The sequence below is a fragment of the Cibotium barometz genome, chromosome 27 (assembly GCF_041138505.1).
Source record: "Cibotium barometz isolate CiBa-2024 chromosome 27, ASM4113850v1, whole genome shotgun sequence".
NCBI classification, from domain to species: domain Eukaryota; kingdom Viridiplantae; phylum Streptophyta; class Polypodiopsida; order Cyatheales; family Cibotiaceae; genus Cibotium; species Cibotium barometz.
In genome coordinates, this window is record NC_141072.1 from 36,849,202 (window position 1) to 36,873,688 (window position 24,487).

Sequence of the window (24,487 nt, forward strand, 5' to 3'; positions counted from 1 at the left end):
AATGTGTATGTGAATTAATGTGTCGTCGATATGAGGAAATGGATGAGAATGAGAATGTGTCGTCGATATGAGGAAATGGATGAGAATGAGTACACATTGAATTGAATGTGGAATAAGTAATGTGGACTAAGGAGGGATAATGTGGAAAGACGAGAGTTCGATTTAGAAACTGTATTTTGTGACTATTTGTAAATGACTGTTTTATGTCAAGAATGCTGGGGAAGCATTTTGACCGTCTTGTGGATTAAGGTCATGAAGACCTAACTGTTAAAGTTGCAACTACTGAGACGGAGAGTCAATGGAGGACGTCTCGCGTAGCAAGGTCGACCGAGGTCTTGACCAGCCTCGGTTCGATTTAAATGGTGAGCTTCCGGTACGGTGGATGAGGGACCAAGGAAGCGGCCTATGAGTGAAGCGCTAGGTCACCTGCGAAGGATCCTAGAGGGTGCTGACCATACGGTGCTCGGGCTCTGGGTCGCCGAAGATACCCACACGTGCGTCGTGGAAGATATTGGAACAAGGAATAAGAGTTGTTTTCTGAAACCAGGCATGGATCTGGTTGATTGACCTTGCTGGTTGATTGACCTTGCTGGTTGATTGACCTTGCTGGTCCTCAACGGATGAGTCCAAGGCTCTTTTATATGGATCTGTGGGTTGATCTTGCTGATCTTCCACGGAGATTCCATTCTGTTATATGAATATATTGCCGGTTACTATGAGCTAGGAACTATGGAAAAGGCCCCTGAGTGAACAGGTGGTGAGCGTTCTAGTTGCCAATGATGCCATAAGTATACCGATGAATGAATGACTGGAAATAAGGATTCAACCAGAGACTATGAGGATTGTCATCAGTGATATAATGGTTTCATTAAAGGATTGTTTTAAAGTTAGCTGATGCTAAGAAAAAGGCAATTTCATATTGGGTGTATAAGTGGTGTGACTAGCTTTATGTTTGCATGAACTTCCAACTAGGGGGCCTTGGAACTCTTTTCCTTGGTACCCGGGACAAAACCTAACCAAATTCTTAATTGGATCCTATCACTACAGTGGTTGTGGGCGGTTGGCTAACCCATGGGATTGGATGGGGTTAGGCTGGACTGATGGATCCGTAAATCGAGACTCAACTTCTGTTATTACGATAGATGAAGTATGTCCCGGATAGTAATTGTTCTATGGATAGGAATCAACGGCTGTGCCTCTTGATAGGGAAAAAAGCGTTGATCCCAATGATCCAAGTGCAAGTTTCTTCCTTGATCTGACCGAGTATCTTTATAGGTGCAGTCGGATCAGTTTGATCACTAATGGTCTTGACTACATTAGAGTAAAAAGTTATCCTGGAGGAATCGCCCGTGCTTTCCGGATAAGGAAAGTTTTTCCGGGTTCGGTTTTGGAAAAATCGACGGATTAGTCTTTTGTCCGGATATCCGTGGGGGACGAGGCCCCGAGTGTGGGACCTTGCCTCGCGCAAGAATTGCTACTTCCGCTGCTAGTACCCCGAATCCGTTGCGCGGTGGGAACAGGGATCTCACAGTTTGCATGTGATTTTGTAGAGAAAAGGCACTTTTGAAGGAATGAAGAAGCAAGATATGGAATGAAGAAGCAAGATATGGAAGTGGATAGTGTGAATCTTATTACACTTGTAGAGAAAAGACACTTTTGAAGGAATGAAGAAGCAAGATATGGAAGTGGATAGTGTGAAGAAGCAAGATATGGAAGTGGATAGTGTGAATCTTATTACACTTGTTCCTGATGTTACGGAACAGAATATTGGAAGTTCAGGGATTGTTATTGAGAAGATATCAAATGTTCAAGTGGATCAAATTGATCGTGTGGAGTAGATACTTCAAACAGATAAGGAAGATGGCATGAAGGAAACTGAAGACAATGATGTAGAGATGCAGACTATAACTGAAAAGTAATCTACATACTTTTCAATAAAGTAACATTTTGGGAGTGGGTTCAGGTCTGAAAAGTTTTTGAGAAAAATTTTATCCATCGGATGTGCTAGGTGTAAAACCTGGAGTTTTGCATAGTTTCCTCCTTTAAATACTTTGAACCTTATTCTTTTACCTGAGATTTCACGTGATAGCATTTGGAACTTATATATATAGATGTAACTATCTTGAATCGTGTAGTATGCACAGTTAGAAACTGAATTCTAAGCGTCTCTGCATTGTTTTGTTGTTCTATAGGTTTACCTGATTTTTCAAAAGTCTATTTTCTTGATATAATGTAGTGCTGAATTTTGTATCCTGTGATGAAGATAAATGGTTTGTGCTTATCTTGGTGACCTGAAATCATGATGGTGATGTGTGGAAAGTATTTGGAGCTTGTTTACTATAATGTTAGATGTTTGTGTGTGATGATTATGCGAGGCTGAGTTTAGCCTCAACAGACACCTTGTCCAACATTTCATTGAATGAAATGGCTCTCTACACATCAAGCAAAAGCTACAAGGGGAAGGCTAAGTACAAATCTTCAATCATTTGTGATTTTTGTCACAAACCTGGACACATTGAGAGTCCTAGATGGTGGATGGCGGCATAGGAGTGAGTTTAGTCACCTTGTTGTTAAGATGGCCAATGGAACAATTTCCAAGCCTATTGGGATGCTACGGGATCTTAGGAGATCAAGGTTCTCAAACATCAGTTGAAGCATACCTTCATCGTGATGGATTTCTCTAAATAACCCAACTCTTATGAGATGATCCTAGGAAGACCTTTTACACGTGAAGCTAAAATGGTCCATGATTGGGCAAGGAACTATGTCTACTTGTAGCTCAATGATTTAATCCTCAAAGTAGAAGTTATGTTTGGTCATGTACATCCTTTGGGTAGCGGTGGAATTTTTGGCAATCAATCAAATATCACCATCAATTCCGTTCCATTACAATATTGCTTCATATGCAAGAAGGACACTGACATGAGCTAGGGACCATCCCAATTGAAGATCATAGATGAAGGTGATGATTTAAATTGGATTAAAATGATGGCTACCATAGACATTTGGGGAAGATGAGGATCAATATGGGTAACAATGGATGGCGGGTCCAACTTCCCAAAGTTGTATCATTTGTAAATAATGAGTGCCATGTACTCAGACAATGAGGGAATTAGGGAGTGTAGTGCTGGAAACAAAACCAAGTAACCTCGGGTGAGCGGAATTGAACCAAGAAAAATTGAGACAAGTGAAATAGAAACAGAAGCACATGAAGAAGGAGCTTCTCACCAATGCAAAAGAACACTAAAGAAACAAAATAAATTAAAGATAACACATTTGACTAAATAACTAGTGCTTTCACATGGATAAAATCATAATGAACTTTAGTCTCTTGTTCCCTAATGTCATAAAGGATATTTTGGAGTATTAATCAACATCCCCCCCTCGACAAAATATCCACCATGACTAAAGTTGATGACAATTCTAGTCCTAGTTTCTATTTACAATGATGGATATGATAACCATGTTGGTGCGCGTAGGTCTTACTCCATTTAGGTTTACAATGCTATTTATGATGCCAGATTCTAGATCCTGATTATGTTTGCAACTAGTTTAGGATATGGGGATGACTATGGAAAGGGTAAGTTCTCTTTTAGAAAGCCTAGCTATCTAAAAGAAAGTTGGCCTCATGTGAGGCTCCTGGTTCTTCCTTTGCTTCATCTTCACTTAAATTTGCTTCCTTTGCAGACCTTTGAGCCTTTTTCCTAAAAAATAATCCTTCTCTTCATAGCTAGCTTTCCCCCCGCGAAGTTATTGCAAGACTTCTTAGGAAACTCCTTTTTCCAAAATGATCCTTTGAAAGATGTCTTTGATTCATGTTTCCCTCATTGTAAGTGTGCCCTTGCCTTTGCTTGATCTTCTTCTCTTCTTCAAGTAGAGAAGCCTCTAAGGAGAAGGGAGGTTGGTGAGTGTGGTAACAATGTTACCATACTCATCTTGTGGTAGACTCTTTAGGAGTACTACAATAACTTCAAGGTGATTTTTGATTCTCGCAAGTTGGGTTAGAATGCTCTCTATAAAGTTTAGATGAGTGGAAAGAGAGTCCCCCACATTCATTTTTAATTCAAAGAACTTTATAAGAAGATATATTTTGGAGTTCTTGGCTTGTGCTCCAAAAAGTATATCAAGTGTCTCCCAAGCTTCATTTGAGGTTTCTTTCCCACATCGATATGGTGGATGAGATTATCACTTAATCCTAGGAGTGTTGGCCATCTCGCTACACATAAACTAGAACTTAAATCTTGGCATACACATATGCATGACAAGGCCTATGCATAGACATGGCCAACCGCCATGGCATGCCTATGCATAGCCAAGCCTATGCCAAAGAAAAGCTATGGATATGGATATTCATATGCATAGGCTTAGCTATGCATATCCATGGCTATGTAAATTCTTGGCTATGCATAGGCATGCCATGACGGTTGCAAGGGAAATCACCATGGCTTGCCTATGCATAGCCAAGTCTACACACGGCCATGGCTATTCATAGCCCTCGGGGGGGTTCACCTAGAAATATGTAAGTATATCATGTGAGTTCAAATGGAGGAATTTTTTAATTCAAAAATTTAAGGTAAATTTATAGAATTACATTCACAAAACAGGTTTTGTTATCAATTTTGAAAAAAAAAACTGTGATTTCGTAAAGAAAAAAGGGTTATTTCATTCATGAAAAATGCAAAGGTAAGGGGTTTTTTCAACACACCTTGAACGCAGGTGATACAATATTAGGGGTTTTCTTAGTAGTACACCCCCTAAGGCATAGCCAAGCCTAAGACAAAGAAAAGCTATGGCTATGGCTATGGCTATGCATAAGCAGAGACTTGGTTATGCATAACCATGGCCATGTAAATGCTTGGCTATGCATAGGCATGCCATGGTAGTGCAAGGGAAATAACCATGCCATTCCTATGCATAGCCAAGCCTACGCCAAATAAAATTTATGGCTATGGCTATGCATAATCATAGGCTTGGCTATGCATAGCCATGGCCATGTAAATGCTTGGCTATGCATAGGCATGTAATGGGGGTTAACCTCGCAACCCATGGGCATGCCACGATGATTGCAAGGATAACCGCCATTGCATGCCTATGCATAGCCAAGCCTATTCCAAGGAAACGCTATGGCTATGTCTATGCAAAGCCATGGCCATGTAAATGTTTGGTTATACATAGGCACGCCATGTTGGAGGGAAACTGCCATTGCATGCATATGCATAGCCAAGCCTACACACAGTCATGGCTATGCATAGCTAAGCCTACGCCAAAGCAAGGCTATGTCTATGGCTATGCATAGACATGGCCATATAAATACTTGGCTATGCATATGTATGCCATGGTGGTTGCAAGGGCAATGGCCATGGCATGCCTATGTATAGCCAAACCTACACATTTCCATAGCTATGCATGGCCAAGCTTATGCCAAAGAAAATCATAGATAAAAATCTTGGCTTGGCTATGACTTCATTTCTACCTTCATTTCCTACCACACGTCCCCATCTTGGGGTACTTTGTATGCATGAATAAAATAATAATAATAAACATGTTAGAGATAGGTTCCATACCTCAAAGCAAAGGAAATGGTGTAGAGAAGTTTTCCTCCTGAAAATACATACAAAAGAAACAAAAAAGAGAGCTAAAATAGTAGTTAGAAAGCATAATATGACAAAGAAAAAATGGGTAAAAGGCATGGACCATATTACCTTTAGTTGAGAGAGAAAGGAAAAGAAAAGAAGCCGGTGTGTAGAGACGTTGTTAGGAGGTTTTTGAGTGTGGTTTTCTAACATATGTACATATAGATGCATGTTCATATAGCACTCGGATGCCCAATACTCCACCCACTGAAGTAGCGATGAAGCCTTTTTAGCATGTGATGATGAGTTTGATGCAGATAACAATTTTTCTTCTCTTTCTATCCTTTCATATCTCCCTTAAAGCCATGATGATTCCCTATGTCATAGCAAAGTCTTTATGCAACTCCAAGCCACCAAAGAGATGATGTTTTCACAAAGATGTGTCCTTTGATGTTATGTGTGCTTATGTGAGCTTGGACTTGACCAGACGACATGATGTGGAAGATACATGGGACTCCTTTATGCAAGAGGATATGGATAGTATTGAACCATTTTGGCCATGGTGGTATGCGATCCCAGATGTAGATGCAATATGGCATGGTGCCTTTGGACAGGGCATCAAATGTGGTTGCAAGTATCCAAGGTAGGATGTGGAATGATGATGTGCATGCTAAAGTGCTCGAGTGGCCTTTTGATTAAGGCAAGAGGATAGAGTTTCAACTATTACCAAGACCCATGGTGTTTGATGCTGAATTTTATATGTTGACAAATGGGCTAATCAAAGGTGTGCATGGGTTGGAACCTAAGGACTTAATACATAAGGGAAATAATGCAATACCATGTAATTTCCTTTAAAATAGCAAGCAAAGAAAGGTTCAAACGGAAGGTGGTGGGTGAAAGATGGCGGGAGTGATGGATGCCAAACGAGGAGCGCAATTTCAAGATTTGCCCGATTTCGCCAGAGGAATTCTTCAACACTCTGACAGTATAAAGGACAGCGCACTGGTGGCGACACATAGAGAGAAGTGTTCTTGTTGGGGTTGCCGCCTCTGAGCACAGTGGTGTGCTTCTTTTGTTAGCTGCCGCAGAGCTGGCAGAGCTGAGAGAGGCTTTTTTTTAAAAAAAAACCGCCGCCGCCGCCGCCGCCGGTGGCTGTTCTGAGCAGAGAGATGTGTGTTGCCTTGTTAGATTGCCGCCACTGGTATCTGTGGGCAGCTCATGGCTAGGCGATAGGGTCCAACAGAGGCATGGGAGCACGGTGGAGCGCCTGTGAGAGCCATCACCAGAGCCGCTCGTCTCAGTGGCGGCTGTGGTTGAGCAGAAAGCACCGGCGTCAGGTGGTGAGGAGGCCTCAGAGCACTAACCACAAGTCAAGACAGCAGGGCAGTGGTTAAGACAGCCAATCCCCGTGTGTTTGAGCATTCAGACTAGTGCGAGAGCAGTCTGTCAGGGGGCCCTGGCCCATGGACCTTCTGTGTAGCCCGAAGGGTTTGTTTGGCTGTCTTCATCAACTTCTTCTACAATGCTACAACGTGTGGCCCAGTCTTGTGTGATTGAACCCAACCCTACCTTGGTTAAAGCATTTTTGCTCTATGTATGGCACGCTTGTAACCCGTGTCACGTGGTGTCGTCTCTTCATGTGAAGCCCTCCCAGAGAAGTACTCTCGTTATGCGAAGTCTACAGCTCAACCCTTCTAGTAGCCTAGTCCCGTCATTCTGGTGTAGCTTCTGTACGTGGGCTTTCAATGGCCACTCTTCATTAGCGTGTGTTTGAGTACTTGTGAAAGCCCACTCTTCATTTGCTTGTGTTTGAGTACTTGTCATCACCGCATGTCCCTTGTAGGGAATTTTTGTATACATGGTGATCTTGTTACACACAGTAGTTCAAGTATTTGGTTGATGCTCCTGCAGATGACGACATTTCACACATCAAGGTGGCTTTCATTTCCAGCAAGAGTCTGTGCATCCGCTGGCTGATTTCCAAGGCACAAGTGGGCTCTTGAGGGCCATTCACGTGGTCACATTGAAGCTTGTCGGCTTGCATAGCCACTAAGGTATTTCTCATTTGGTTATTGGTATTTCGGAAGGGGAACTTCCTACCATATAAAATGCAGAACATCTTGGAATTGCTATGCAAAGGTACCTTGGGTGCATGTAGGTGGTGTGGGTGTATTGTGAGCATGTTTCTCATTGGGTTAGTCATGGTTGTGTGATACTAAGAGTTAGCATTATGGTGGTAGTGCTTTCTATATTCAAACTTTGTAACTACACTCTATGCCAAGGTGTGAGCATCTTGGGTACTTTAAAGGGTGGCTATCTTTGAAACACTCTACTTCACATTCAATCAATGATGCAGAACCTTTTGGAATTAATGTGTGTGAGCCCAAGGGGCCTTTGTGTTACAAGTTCTTTGAAGTTGTGAGTGAGGTGGGAGTGTAGACTTAGTGTGTGGGTGTGTGTGTGTGCATCTGTCGATGTGCCCAGACCCCCTTGTGTGCACAAGGATGCCATTCACATGCTAATCTCTCATTCTCTCTCTCTTCTTAATTGATCTATTGCTTAAGGCTATTAAGCCTATGTAATCAAGGTTTTTTACCCATATATATCATCTACCAATGGAGTTGTGAGCTAGAGAAGTTGATGTACCTTTTTCCCTTTCTCCTCTTGGTGAATGTGTATTTTGGGTTGTGTTCTGTGTATCTGGATGGTTGGACGAGGGTAGAGAGTTGTTTGTGAGGATCTTGGGATTGTGAGTGTGTGAGTTCCCTTTTCCAACTTTAGTAAAGGCTGGTGGTGCCCCTGTTTTGTTTTTTGAGTGTGTTCCGACATGTGTGGGTGGATGTTGCTATAGAGGACTGCCCTTTTCTTTTCGCCCCACAACGTTGTCCTATACATATAAAAGAAACAAAAAAACAAGGCTAAATTAGCCTATTAGAAAGAAAAACATGGGCAAAAGGCATGGACCATATTACCTTAACTTGAGAGAAAGGAAATTAGCTCTAAGCCTAGAAAAAAAAAAAACACACACACACACACACACAAGGTGAAAAGGGAGGTAAACCTCAAAGAAATGAGGGAAAGGCAAGGGGAAAAAAAGGCTTACCTTTAACCCTATAGCCATGCAAATATAAGTGAATGATGAAATAATAGTCTTGTTATGTAATTTTTATAGGGCGCTTGTATATGCATCAGTATAGATGCGGGTGATAATTTTTTAAAAACTTAGTATTGGCACTCATACCAACATCCATACCAGTGCTTGTCATTTTTTCATTCAAACTTTTGAGTTTGAACCTTTTTTGCGGTGCTTGACATTGTAAATTTCAATTTGAATTGGTGATTGACAAATTGGGTCTTGCTTCATAAAAGAGATTTCATTAGCCCAAACAAAAAAATCCTAACAAACGTGTGCAAGATATGGCATCACAAAACAATGGCAACATGGCACTAAAACACAATGGTGACATGGAGCTAAAAAATATTGATGTGCCGACAACTAGAAATACGGTGGACATGGATAAAAAGATGCAGGGGAGAAGAGATCTTGAGCTCTTGCAAGAGCACACACACTCACACAAACCCTAAAAGAGAACATACAAGGTGAGAGGCTGAAAATTCTTCTTCTTTTTCACACAACAAAAGAGTTTTACAAAGAAGATAAAGTGACTAACACACATAATAGAGTACATACAAGCAGTCCATAATGTAAACATGCTAAGTGGAGTGGGTAGGTGTGTACTAGTTGGTGCCAGCTCTACCAAACCGGCCAGTGATGTAAATGCCGAAGGATCATGCACATGCCTCATGAGTGTTAGCTAATGTTGAGCTTGATATCTTAACAGTTCCCCTTAAGCTCAACTCCAGCTCATGAACTCCAAGCATCTTCTCAACTCCCAAGGCCTTCCTAAAATGTCAGAAACCTGATCTTGTGTACTAACGTAGGCCAAGTCGATGTTTCCTGCCAAGAATCTCTCTTTGATGTCTCCTGCCAAGACTCTCTCCTTGATAAAGTGGTAATGTACCTTAATATAACTCATTTGCATATGGAAAACTAGGTTATTGGCCAATTGTATACTGCTAAGATTTTCACGATATATGAAAATATTTCTCTTCACATGCAATCCCAAATCACCAAGTAGCTTGCGTAACCAAACTACCTTACATGCTGCCACCGTAGCTCCTTTGTACTCTACCTCTGTACTTGACAAGGCAATTGTGGGATGCTTTTGTTGGTCCATGTCACATTGGCACTCCCCAATGAAAACATAAATCCACTTATAGATCTCCTGTCTGAGATGTGACCCCAATCTGCATTTGTGTACCCATATAGCTCCAATGGTACACCAGCTACATAACACAATGTATTGTCAATAGTGGCCCTTACTGTCAAGATGTGGTTTGCACGGAACCTACATAAACTCGCTCTCTAAGCCAACAGTGTAACTCAAATCTGGCTTCCTGATCGTGACCTAGATCAAACTCCCCACAATCTTTATGTACATAGTGGGATCCTCCAACACATAACTTGCGTCCTAACAAGCTTGCCATTTTGATCTAGTGGCACCAAGATTAAATTACAATCAACCATCCCATACTTGGACAATATGTCCAAGACATACTATCTCTCTGACAACCAAATATCAATCAAGTGTGCGAATGACCTCAATTCCTAAAAAGTAGCATAGATCTCCCAAATCCTTCATCTCAAGCTTCCTTTTGAGAAGACTTTTCACATGCTCAATCTCATCCAAGTTATCACCCCTAACAATAAGATCATCTACATAGATGGTGATGATCACAATACCCTTATCACTCTTGTGTACATACACAGAGCGATCTGCATCTACCATATGAAAACCAATAGTGAAGATACTCAGCAATCTTGTCATGCCATGCTCGTGGAGCTTGCTTCAGCCCATACAAATCCTTACGAAGCTTACATATATACTCTCGGTGACATATATTCTCAAGACCATGTGGTTGATCCATATGCACTTCTTGTAAAAGTCACCATGCAAGAATGCATTTTTTACATCCATCTGATGTAAAAACCAGCCTCTAACTGCAACTACCACAATCACAACTCTCAGAGTTTCCATATTTGCAAACAACTGGAAAAAATGTCTCCTCATAATCAATCCCATGTGTGTGCATATCCTTTGGTTACGAATCTAGGCTTGTACCTACTTATGCTACCATCAGTAGTATGTTTCACCTTATACATCCACTTACAACCAATAGCTTTCTTACCTCTAGGCAATGGCACCAAATCCCAAGGCTCATTTCCATACAAAGCATCCATCTCCTGATCCATAGATTTCTCCCAACACACATTTCCAATAGCCTCACCAAAACATGTGGGTTCTATAACCTGCACAAATTTTTCCATATAAGAATAATGATGTGCCATATAACCATCATAAGTCAACCTCTACATAGGGTTTTTTACTCTTCCCTAGATCTTCGTAACTTTGCATTCATGGCTTCCATAGACTTATTCACACTAGTTGTCCTCATTTTGCTGGAATACCAAGCTCATCATTAAGGCTCGTCTACGAGCCACTAGAATCTCCATCAAGAAGAGAATGCCCTGCAAAAGCATCAGGCATACGAAGGGGCTCAACCACTTTCTCTTTGCCTTTATGTGATGTACCAACTACATTTCTAGGATTGGTATTATGATGCAATCTACCACTTCATGGTCTATCAACAGAACCATTGGATGAGGACTCTCATGGTCCACTCAATGACTGTGTTGCTGACTTGCATTTTGTGCAACCACATTTCCAATTACATTAGCCCCAAAAATATCTTTTTTTTGCAGCATGCCAGCTACTCATCTCATCAAATACAACATCCCTTCTTACCCTCAATACATGTGTAGCACTAATATAGCATCTATATCCCTTTTTCTCAAGGGAATACCCAATAAACACATATTTTTCTACCTTTGGATCTAGCTTAGAATGCAACTCATCTGGCACATGCACATATGTAATACATCCGAAAACTTTCAAGTGAGATAAATCATGTTTCTTGCCAGTAAACTTCTCCTCTGGTGTTACATCATGTATGGATGTAGTAGGAGTCATGTTTATGACATAAATGTCTGTAGACATAGCCTCAGCCCAATAGCTATGCGACATATTCTTTTCTACCATCAATGCTCGTGCTATCTCTGCAATGTGCCCGTTTTTTCAGTCAGCAACTCCATTTTGTTGCGAAGTGTATCTACATGTAAATTGTCTCTAAATGTCATTCTTTTGTAAGAATTCAGAGAACGCATTGCAGAAGTATTCTCCCCCTCCATATGACCTTCGACACTTCACATGCTTTCCTGTCTGTCTTTCAGCCACCATCACTCTGAAATTCTGAAAATGAGTGAACACTTTACTCTTCTCCTTCATGAAATACACCCACACTTTCCTTGTGTGGTCATCAATGTCCTTGCAGCCAGTCACTCATAGACATAGTCTTCGTAGGACCCCATACATCTAAATGCATAACATTTAGTACATTCCTGCTCACAAATCTGTCATGTGGAAATACATGCTTTGGTTGCTTTTCAAATTAACATGCTTCACATACTTTTTGTATACCTTCAACCTTAAACTTAGGTAGTCTTGTCACAATTTCTTTAATCTGCATAGACTTCAACCTTAAACTTAGGTAGTCTTTTTGTATACCTTCAACCTTAAACTTAGGTAGTCTTATCACAATTTCTTTAATCTGCATAGACTTCATTCTTTACACATTTACATGCCAAATTTTTGTATCTGCAACAACTCCTAAACCATTTGCAAACATTGCAACACTCTTCAAGCATATTTACATTCAATGTAAACATTCTGCCCACTTTGTTACCTTTTGTAACCAACCTACACTTATCTTTAAAGTCTTTTACATAATAGCCATCAGGGTTAAACCAGATTTACAAACCCTGCTCAATCATTTTGGCCAACTGAAAGAAGATTTTTTGTAATGTTTGAAATATGAAGTACATCTACAAGGTACTTCACCTTACCATCCTGCATAGACAATGACACATCTCCAACATGGGCAATCGGATGAGCAGTGTCATCCCTTGTTTCAATAAAACCTGGTCTTTCAAGACTCTTCATTTCCTTGAACCACTCACCATGACTTGTTATGCGGCTTGAAGCACATGAATCAACATACTATACATAATCCTTACATGCTGCTACATCATTTCCAGACACAACATTAACTACATGTTGCATAACAAACAACCTCTCATTATCCTCATTATTTCTCCTAGAGGATGCATATTTATTTTGTTACACTTTTCCATTTCGTATGGCACTCTGTTTCTTTTAGCAATCTGCTTGCACATGTCCAGGCTTACCATAGTAAAAACAGCCTCATGTGTCATTATGTTGCCTTTGCCAATTACCACCACGACCTCGTTGACTTCCCTTACCTCTAAACTGGCGTCTTCCACGTGTGTGTTGTTGTTGCAAATCCTTGGATTGTTGTTGATACTAACCATAATTCTGATTACCTATTTGGCCACCACCTTGGCCACGTCTATGATCTCTACCTTGTCCTCTACCTGCACTTATGTAGAAGGCATGTTGCTTTGAACTATTTTTCTGTGAAGATTTTTGATCTTCACACAAATTCTACTCTTCAATGATCAACATTAACACCAAACCTGTGAAGTTGGGAATGTTCTACTAAGTCTGAATAGACATCTTGAACGCCTTGTATTGTGGCTTGAGTCAAATGTAAGCACGCTTTCACCTTATTATCATCATCAAAAGAAACACCAATTAATGCAAGGGATTCAACAATGCCCTTGATCTTCAAGGTATAATCATTCATAGAGATATTTTTCTTCTCCACCATATGAAGCGCATTCTTCAACAACCACATCTTTTGTACCTTGGTGTTAGTTTCATACAGCTTAACCAAGGTGTCCCATTCCTCCTTAGATGACTTGGCATCTTGTATATGCCCAATCATAGTGTCTTGTATGCTGATATAGAAAGTCAATACATGACTTTCCTTGCTCTTTGATTCCAATCCTTGAATTATTTTACATCTGCAATAGTTGGCTTAATCTCTGGTATCTCTCGTGCCTCCACATGTTCACCTTCCCAGTAACCTTTTTCCATCACAAAATGGAAGTTATTCTTGTCAAGATTCTTTGCAACAATATGGTTTATTCGATCATTTTACATTTGAAATTTGACACAAATTTATCGAAAATAGCACTCTTGTTTGACCTGCACATGCAAACTATTGTATTCTCTATAGGTGGTACTATACTACACCCAAACTGTCACAACCAGTGAGCTCAATGTGCATACATACACCCAATGGCAACTTTAAGACCTCTTTGTAGTACACATAGTGTTTGAACAATCGATCGCCCTTCCTACAGTTCTAAAACTAGAGTTCTGGAGAATCAAAACTTGCCCGTAGTGCCCGTAGTGCCTGTGAATGCCTGTGTTGTGAACTGAAAAACAGAGGTCTAGACACGCCCGAAACACGTTTTTGACCTAAAAAATCTATCCAACGGACCGTATAGTTTCCCTGTAGCTCTGCTCCCATGAAGAAAGCTCCTCAATCGGAGTTGCGATGCCTCTCGAATAGCTCTCGACAAGACTGTAGTAGCCAGCACAAAGGGAGAAGAGTAGATGAAGCTCTTACCCTTGTAACGCTTCCTATGCTTCTCTTGCTTGTCCTTAGCATGAACTAGACTATGGTACCATAAAAAGATGTAGGGGAGAAGAAAGATTGCGCTCTTGCAAGCACACACTCACTCACACAAACCCTAGAAGAGAACACACAAGGTGAGAGGCTAAAAATTCTTCTTCTTTTTCACACAACAAAAGAGGTCTATAAAGAAGATAAAGTGACTAACAAACATAATAGAGTATGTACAAGTGGTCCATAATGTGAATACGCTAAGTGGAGTGGGTAGGCGTGGACTAGTCGGTATAGTCCAGCTCTATGAATCTCTAGAGAAGATATGTTGGTGCTAGCTACCAAACTCGCCAATGATGTAAATGTCAAACGGTCATGCGGGCGCCTCGCCTCGTTGAGTGTCAGCTCATGTTGCGCTTGACATCTCAATAATGGAACCTCTAAAAGATGACAATGTGATGCTCTCTCACATTGAGGCATATGTCAATCTTGAGGAAAGATGCATGTGCTCATGCACATGTTGTAATTATCACAATACTCAAAAACAAAGAATTTGTTAACAACCATGAAAATGTGTAAGGTATATATCCAATGGAATGTCTACAAAATCTATGTTTTCACTCACACAAGGACCTAGGTAATGTTGATGATCATGTTGAATACATGTAAATCTAGCTCGGTGTAAGACACTACCAAATACTATTTTCAAGACAGGACACCAAACCCATCCAACCATCCAGCCACCTCAACAACAATAGGACACGTTAGAAGAGGCTACAATGGACACACTACAAGGGATCGGGCTCATACCCGCGCTCCTAGCTGCTAAAAATGACTTGTAAAAAAAAGTAGCGGGCCCATGTATCAGCGCATGTATCATCGCAGCCACAGACATGCGTGTAAAAGCGCGTGTATAGGACGTCCTAGATGCGCTTATACACGGGTGTATAGCCGCATTCTGTTCAGTTCAAATGTATGCAGACGCGTTGATACATGCGTCTATACACGCGTTTCTTTAATTTAGATGCGCTTATACACGCGTAATTGTTAGTTTTGATGCGTTAATACACGCGTATTTTACAGATTATCCGCGTATATACACGCGATTTTACCAGTTCTGACGCGTTTATACACGCGAACAGAGAGCCAAAAAAAAATCCAGAGAGTGCTATTTGGTGCCTGAATACTGTTCCAGCATTCCAGCACCCAATAAACAGTCTCTGGATTTTTTTTTTTGTGCATTAGACCATCCACAAAGAACATATGCACGAGGGAGATTAAGACAAGAACGACATGAATGCATACATTGTCAATACACGATTCAAGACAGACATGAATGTAATACTATCAATTCACGATTCAAAATTTCATACATGTATACAAGGGAGTCCATATCTCGAAGTAGCCCATGGCTTCAGTTTACAAAAAAATATATACAACCACATCCTCAATATGGAATGTGATACTATAAGTCTGAGTACTACTCAGACCCAGATGATGACTCGGTGATCCCTCCATGCTCAGATGAGCTCACATTGGTCGGAATGTCCGATGAGTAGTGCTCACGTCCACCCTCTGCACAGTGGCGGCTCAGCAGCTTGTGCCTGTTCAAGTAATATATAGTATATAAGTATATATATGTAATTCAATAAACCAAAATCATTCGTTTAGAATTTTCAAGTACTTGTCGACCGTATGGTCTCATGGCCATCTCAAACTGCGCATCCGTAATACGTCCCTCGGCTCTGAAGATGGCCCACGTGTCACGTCTGCTATGCCGGCGAGCATACACAGTATCGTGAGTTGTGGGCTTCCTCCCCGTAGCCCCGTCGCTGTATCATAATCAACACAATTTGTAAGATTAAAACAATCATAGAATCAATGAATTAAGTAAACAATCATAGCACCCGTCGCCGCATCCTCCACTCCCACTCTTCCTACTACTGCGGGTGGAGTCACGACTGGGGGATTGTCTACGTGACGGTGGCTGTGAGCCCTGACGTGACATTGGCTCTGAGGGAGCACGTGATAGTGGCTATGAGGATGTGCGTGAGTGTGTCTGGGATGAGGTATGTCTCCTCGGTGGACGTGGAAGAGGAGAAGCTGCATGCCGTCTCGTCGGACTCGTAGGAATAGACGGCACTGGAGTGCCCTCGATACTTGCGGTAGGGGTATAGACACCAGGCAGGGAAGGAGGGGGATGGGCATACATATACTCTGTAAGCTCAACTAGACCAGGATGGCGCCCAAAATGATTCAGCATCTCCATCAGCCAATTGCTGTACGCAAATGGATCGGATGAAGAACTTGGAATATCCATAAAGAACCTGCAACAAAAATCCTTATGTACATCATGGGCTGTCTCTTGACTCACACAAATATCATCATTCAGGTCTGTTGTGTTGCCTGCAAATCATAGAAACAAGAAATGCAGTCTCGTGTATACACCTGTGCAGAAACACGTGTATACACCCGTCAAAAAACGCGTGTATACACCTGTCAAAAAACGCGTGTATACACCCGTCCAGAAACGCGTGTATATCCGCATGAATAGGCTCTGCAGACAGGGTACACGCGCTTTTACACGCGTTTCTACGCGCGACCTGCAAAAAAAAAATTTCAAAAGGACCGCCGACCGACAAAGACAAAGTGTCCTTATAAAAGGTCCACTGTCGCCCCTGTCAGAATCATTCACCCAATCCTGTGCACAGAAGCAAAAGGACGGAGACAAACCCAAAAAACAAAGAGAAAATAGCATAAACAAATATGAGGAAGGAGACAAGGCAAAGGACAAACTGACTCACCTCTGAAAAAGTGAGTCTTCTTTCTTGCTCGGTTTCCTCCCGTGTGTGCTCCTTCTCTGCTCCCTCCTTACACTTAGGTTTCGTTTCTGTTGGAAGAGGCGAAAACGAAAGCAGTGTTGATATGTTAGTTCAAAATCTATATTTGGGGAAGGCGGGCTATTTTTAGTTTAAACAGACCGTCGTGTTTATAAACGCATGTATGTTCGCGTGTATGGTAATTTAGCTGCGTTTATACACGCGTTTTGCAGGAATTACCCGCGTTAATACACGCGATTTTTAGGAAATAGCCGCGTTAATACACACAATTTTTAGGAAATAGCCGCGTCAATACACGCGATTTTTATACTTTCATTAAAAACATATTATGATTTTGTGTTTTCTGGTTTGTACATAGGATGTCATCAACCTCTTCAAGCAGTTCTGGAGAAGATGAGACAATGCGTCATCATAATCGCGATGTGTGGTTGGGACAACGGATCAAATGTATGTGTAATCGATGTCAAGTATGCATTGTACGAGCATGTCGAATTACCTTGAATCACATCTCCATGTATGGAGAATGGAATCAAACAGGTTTAGAGGTGAGTAGATGTAAATTGATGGTATTCAAATGACTCATGGTATCCAAATTAAATTAATAGAGTTGTAATATATAAACTCTAATTGAAGCAGGATGCAGTACCACACCCTAACATGGTACCCTACGCGCGACGAGAGCATGCAAAGCGTCGACGAGATGATGCTGGAGCTTCGGGATCTACTGTCAGAGATGAGTGGGAAAGGGATGACAATAGCCCTGCACCCCACGAAGTTGTGGAAGAGGAGAGGTGCTTGATGATATGGTGCGGAATCTTTTTAAGGATGATCCCAAAGGTATGGACGACGATGATATGGAACAAGAGCATCTTTACAAGGCTTCATCGACACCGGTGTTTGAAGGGTGCACATTCTCTGTTTGAAGGGTGCACATTCTCTGTTTTACGTGCTTCACTTGAACTGCTCAATATACAAACAGTTTATGGATGGAGCAATGCAAGTGACGCATTATTGAAGTAAGCATTCCAACTTACAATGTAAGATCCCTGTTCCCACCATTAGGGAAAATTTGGACTCAAAAAGGGGCCTTGTAAGAGATCCCTTGGGATGGTGATGTGGACAAAGCAAGCCAATAAATCCACATATAATATTGGAGGGCACGTGCGTCGTTTTTGAGTTCTTTATTCCATTAACTGACATGTAGGGTGTTTTTTAATTCAAAACAATGCATCTTGAGTATAGTTTTTTATTCCCACTATGGTGCCTTATTTTATTGAAAAAAGACACCACTCTCTTTCTTCATTACACTTTTGAATGTAACGAAGCCAACTCTGCTAACCGAACTTAGTCCCTGCAACCCATCATCTTGCATTGTCTCCCTCATTGTCTTCCCGATTGCACAACCACTACCACTCCAAATCCGAGTTTTTTTGAGCGGGAGGTTTTTGATTTTCTCTTCTTCTCAAGGCGGCAAGTTTTGAAAAGGGATGGAAAAGTATTTGTTCTTCATGCGCCATACCTGCTTGTGCATGAATAACAATCCCATTTCTTACCTTTTTCAAGTGAGGGTTGTGCTTACAAGTACTCTGTACATTTTGGTTCATCCAGGATACCAACAAGTTTGTTTGATGGACAAGGAGGTATTATTTAGTGATGTTGTCTTTTGGTTTTAATGAAGCAATCTTCTTCACGGGAGATAAGTGTAATATCTTTGGTTTTTTTTGGTTAAAGTGTGAGTTCATTATGCTTTTTGGTGTTGTTAAAGCACAGAACAATGCAATGGAACCTGTGCAGCAAAAGAGGAAAAAGGTGGACATCCACTTCCAAGTAGAACCCGATTATGCTCCGTGCTGTAAGAGAAATTGGTCTAGGCCAGCATGCGAAGCCCGCATTACTGAGCTTCGAAATGAAGGAAAGAAAAATATGGACCTTTGGTTGGATGGTAGTATTTACCCACCAGATCCAACCTCCTCTCAATCTCCATCATTCTTTGGGTTGACAAGTTTCTTCAAGTTTGTGTGTGAGGGTGAAAATGGATTGCTTGGGTATTGCAAAAGACTGTTTGGCCAATGTCAAAGTATCTTTGAAAGACATTTGAGTGATAGAGATGCCAGGATAAAAATGCTTGAAGGTGCGAATTTTTACTTGGCATCGATCCTCACAACAGCTTTGCAAGCTTCAAACGAGGACAAGGCAAAAGTTTGTGCTGGGTTACAAAAAGAGTTTGATCATTTGCAGCAGACTATTTGTAAGATGCAGGACACTATAAAGGAGAAGAATGAAATTTTGGCAGTTCGAGAAATCAACAATTTCACATTGGAGAGTGAGATGCACACCTTCGAAAACAACTTGAAAAGTTCAACAGAAAATTGCAATATTTGAAAGACACGCCATTAGGTGCTCGATTACGCAAGAGAAAGATCAAACCATTGGAAGAACTCAATGTTGGAGGTGGCCAATGGAAGCGTCGTGTAAAAGCTTGCAGGTATTGGGATCTATAATTTCTTTGAACTTAAATTTCTTTGAGCACTCACTTTCATTTTCATCTTTAGTTCCTTTCTTGGAGATGGGGGATTGGGTGTGGGGGTGGTATAGTTAGATGAATGGTGGACTGAAATAGCTATCGTTGTTGCTTCAGGATGGTCACAGATGTTGTGGGTCCAAAAGAGCAAGGTTCTGATATATTTGGCAAAGTTCTGACAAAAGACATCGTGGAGTCAGCAATACAGCATCCTAAGTTTGCAAGACTTCGATCAGACATAGCAAAGCAATCCTTGCAAGAGGTGAGTGAAGCATTCACGCCTGCAGATGCACAAGGTATATGTGACATGGCTGGTATAAGCACAAAGTCTTACAGGATGTTGTTTAATAAAGTAAAAGAGGGTTTCAATTGCAAGCTTGGAAAAAAGACAGTAATTCCCATTCCAAAACCATTTCACGTAAACAAAGCTCGAAATATTCTCAACTTGGGAATGGTCGAACTTGTTGGAGAGCCTTGTCACGTGTCTAGCACATTGACAGTGACTAAAAAGAGCGGGGAACAGAAAATTATAGAGCTTACAGAGTTCAACAATTTCATCATGGATGTTCGGAAATTACAAATGGCTATGGTGAAATTTTATGACATCAGTGTACATGAGTGCAATGGAAGGCTGAAATTTGTTTTGAAACTTGATGAGAGTGAGGTGATCAAAGGACAGAAGCTGGAAAGGGTTAGCATTACTTTAATGAATAGAGCTTTGGATGCAAGTATCAGTAATGCTGATGAGAAGCACTTTAGTGTACAATCCGAAAATGAGATTTGGTGGCTGGCTGCATTTGAGGTGACGTGCTATCCATTTTTAAATAAAGAATATTATGTTGCTATCCTCTTGTTATGATGTTGTAGACAATCTAACAGTTGTTGTTAACAGGTTCCAACAGAGACCCATGAAATTCTGAAGTGGTACTTCAACCAGACTGAGCTTCCTTCCACTATCCAGCAGAAGCAGTCGAATGGCGAAAAGCTTTATGTAGAAGGATATGGTGAATATGAGGTTGAATGGCACCTGGCTGCAGATCTTAAAACCTTGAAATGCATGTTTGGTATTTCCCAAGGAGCAACGGCCAAGTATCCTTGCCTGTATTGTATGACCGAACGAGGTGTCTCCAAAGGAGGAAAAGAGAGAGAATGGAAATGCCCAAATGCAATCAGTAATAGGCGTGAACCCCCAAATCGTGATGCTCTAGGAGTGGATCCTACTTGGGATCCAATTCTTCCTATCCCTTTGATCAGAGTTTATATTTGTGTTTTGCATGCGCTGGTTAGAATAATTGAGAAACTAGTCTACATGTACATCGAATTTTCATGGAATATGAAACCAGCAGTAGAGAGTGAAAGAACTATTAAAAAAATAGAGCAAGTGCTTTCAGATGCAGGTTTACATTGTGGTCAAGTGAAGATTGAGAAGGACTTGAGAAGATCAGGGAAGACCGGAAATGTTCCTAGCAAACCATGTTTTGGAGGTGCAAAAGCCAGAAAGTTCTTATCTAATCATACCCAGAGAGGTCATCTGGGTACAGATTTTGAGGTGTGGAGGAAGCTTCATGCAGCTGTACCTGACCGAGGCTCTTCAGGACAAGCAAGGGTGGCAAAGGCCAAAGCGTGGTTGGCACTTGATCGCCTAGCACCTTTGTTGCAAAAAGCAAGGTTTGAAGATGGGGATGTTGAGAAATTTGAGGCAGTTGTGAGGACAGAGTTCTACACTAGCTATGAAAAGGCATGGGGTGCGACAAACTTGACACAATACATGGTTATTACTTGAAAACCTACAGCTTTGAGTATTTTTTGTTGTTCAAAAAATATTGTACGATACTAAATGTCTTGTTGTTGTTGAGCATTTGTAGCACATTTTGCATGCACATGGAACCTTTTTTGCAGAAGAGTTTGGAAGCCTTGGGATTTGGTCTACCCAAGGCATGGAAAGATCTCATTGGCAAGCACGTTGTGCCTATCAAAGGGCCACTCAACATGGAGGAGGAATAAAGAAAAGTAATCCCATGAAGCAACTATGTCAGTGGTGGTATAGGCGGATTCAAGTGAGGGCTCGTGTGAAGATCAAACATGCTGAATCAGCTGTGTCATGTGCAATAAGAAATGTTCAGGCTGAACGGAGACGTTCAATATATGTCTCCTCACAGGGAAAGCAGAATCATGCTGAATGGCTAAGACAACGACAAAGACAGGGCAGAGTGTGGAAGAAAATTGATCATTGAAATATATATTGTAAAACAATGATGTAACTGTGAAAGATTTTAAAAGAACAAGAGCTTTTATCTATGTCCCATATAAATGTTTCCAATATATATACATTTCATAGTTTGCAATGGTAAACAAGAAGAGTATTGAGAAATATGACGAAACTTCTTAGCAACTGGAACAATCTAAATTTGTTAATCTGGAACAGAGACTTTCCCCAGCCGAGCCTTTTTTGTTGACGTTTCTGCATCATCTTCTTCATCCTCTATTAATGGCACAAGAGGGACCTTTGGCCTTGCTGTTCTAAGAAGATGCTTCTTCCCGCAATCACTCAACAGATTGGGATCTGTGATTCCACATGCCAACTCGTAAGCAACATATGTTAAATAATATTTACATCTTAACGAATATACTCCAGGTCCCTCTCCAAAAATTCGAACAGCTGCTTGCCGCTCCAGAAGTATTGCCTTGTTTGCATTCAGCCTTACGTGGTAGCCACCTAAATACCTGGATAAAGTCTTTATCGCCATCAGAGGAAAACTGGCGTTGTCCTTGGAGTAGCTAGCGTGAAATATCATAATTTGAGGGAATTTTAGGCGGTGTATATATGTTCCTAGTGTCGAATCGTGGCCCAATCCCGCCATACGCTTGCCTGAAGCACGTTTGAGGAATGTGTCTTCATATATTTCCAACTGAAAAAATAAAGGAGCATTAGCCAGAAACAACATCACCAAACATTTCAGGACAAAGTTGATAAAGCCAAATCCACAACAAAAAAAAACTAACCTCTTGGTTCTCATCTGCTTCAAGCAAGGCGTCTTGCCATAAATTAGTGCTCGAACTAGGAACGTTTTCCGCTGACTTATTTGGCACATCCCTACACCCTCCCATGTTGGTGATATTCAATCTGTCCCTTGCTTCTTGTAGCTCTTCCTCTGTGGCATTTTTTCCTTCATATCTAAGGGCATCAGCATAGATCATATTTAGTGTTGCCCGCAGCAGAAAGGAACTCGGTGTCTTTCACATGGCTATCCACTAGTAGGTACTTGTCTATCCCATCATCATCTACAAAATTGTCATCGACCTCCAGATTCTGGGCTATGAAAGCTATGCAATGATCCTCCCTTAAGTTAAATACACGTTGTATGTCTGTCAGCAATATATACTCTGAATCTCCTACTTGGTAGGAGGGGAGTAATGGCGTTGGAATGGGGGAGGAGTCATCTGATTCAATCACAAGCTGACCTACATCACTGTTTTGTTCTCTAACTGCCTCAATATCAACCACCGAACTAAGCTTCCTCTCTTCTTCAACATTGAACTCCTCAATGACATGAGGAGTGTCCTCCTCTTCAGCAGCATCCTCAACGGTGGGACTTGCCTGACGAGAAATCGTGTCTTCACTTTCAATTTTTGCAAGCGGCTCTGTACATTCTTCATCTATTAATTGCACGTTCATGTGCAAGAAGCATAAGAAGGCGTAGGAGTATTCCATCAAGCGGCACTTTCTTTTGTGAAAAGGGCAAAGCAAGGCTCTCTTTTTGTCACATGGCACCTTGTGCCAATCCCTGTTTAACCTCTGCTTCTTCTCCGGCGAAACCTTGAGATTAAAATGAATGTGACTTTTCCCATCAATCATCATTGGTTCTTCATTTGTGAGCTCGTCAAACTCTTCCTTTGCCTCTTCGAAGTATCCATGATGGCTAGACAATGTATCCTCCAGAGAAAAATCGCTATTGAACATCAACGAAATTGCAGGGTGCAAATCATGATGTCGACATTTGTACAGGAAGTCATATAATAGAGTTGCAGGAGTTTCTTTGATCTCTTCGTCCACATCAAATTCGACTTGAACTTGCGCCATGGCTGAATTCAAGTCTGTAGAAAAGACATGGAAAATATTAGTTCAGGCAATGAATCAAGAGACAGTCGATCTTAAACAACAAATCTCTGTGTGGTGTAAATGGATTCAACATAACGTGAGAGGAGATGCCAGAGGAATCCAGGTATTCCTCCTCGCGTTGTAGTGAATCTATTTTCCCTAACGCAAATAAAATTGCAGCTAAGTCAAGGACCTCTTCTCGCGTTATGGTGAATCGATTCACCATAATGCGAGGAGGAGTATTGTGCTTCCTATGGGACCTTCGCTCGCGTTGTGGTGAATTGATTCACCGCCGACTTTATCATCCTTTGGCAACACCTCTAACGTTATGTTGAATTAAAAATAAAGATAGTTTCCAGTACCCATACTGAGAGAGGAGGTGTCAAACGAATTAAAATACTCTTCTTCGCAGTCAATTCACCATAAGGCGAGGAGTCATAGGTTTTCAATTCACTTTAACGCGATGAAAAGACAAAGCAAGTAGTTCTCCTCGACTGAAACCAAAACAACGAAATAACAAAAGAAGAAAATGTAAATGGATTCAACATAACGCGAGAGGAGATGCCAGAGGAATCCAGGTATTCCTCCTCGCGTTGTAGTGAATCTATTTTCCCTAACGCAAATAAAATTGCAGCTTAGTCAAGGACCTCTTCTCGCGTTATGGTGAATCGATTCACCATAATGCGAGGAGGAGTATTGTGCTTCCTATGGGACCTTCGCTCGCGTTGTGGTGAATTGATTCACCGCAATATGACGACTTTATCATCCTTTGGCAAAGCCT

General features: G+C 41.3%; 1 long non-coding RNA gene across 1 annotated transcript; it reads left to right on the top strand.

Annotated features, from left to right (window-relative positions):
* Positions 1-19,443: 19,443 nt before the first annotated feature.
* On the top strand, positions 19,444-24,204 carry LOC147623348 (uncharacterized). The gene is made up of 3 exons (XR_015269312.1): positions 19,444-19,571; positions 19,725-19,998; positions 24,178-24,204. It is a non-coding gene; the product is annotated as an uncharacterized LOC147623348 (long non-coding RNA).
* The last annotated feature ends 283 nt before the right edge of the window (positions 24,205-24,487 follow it).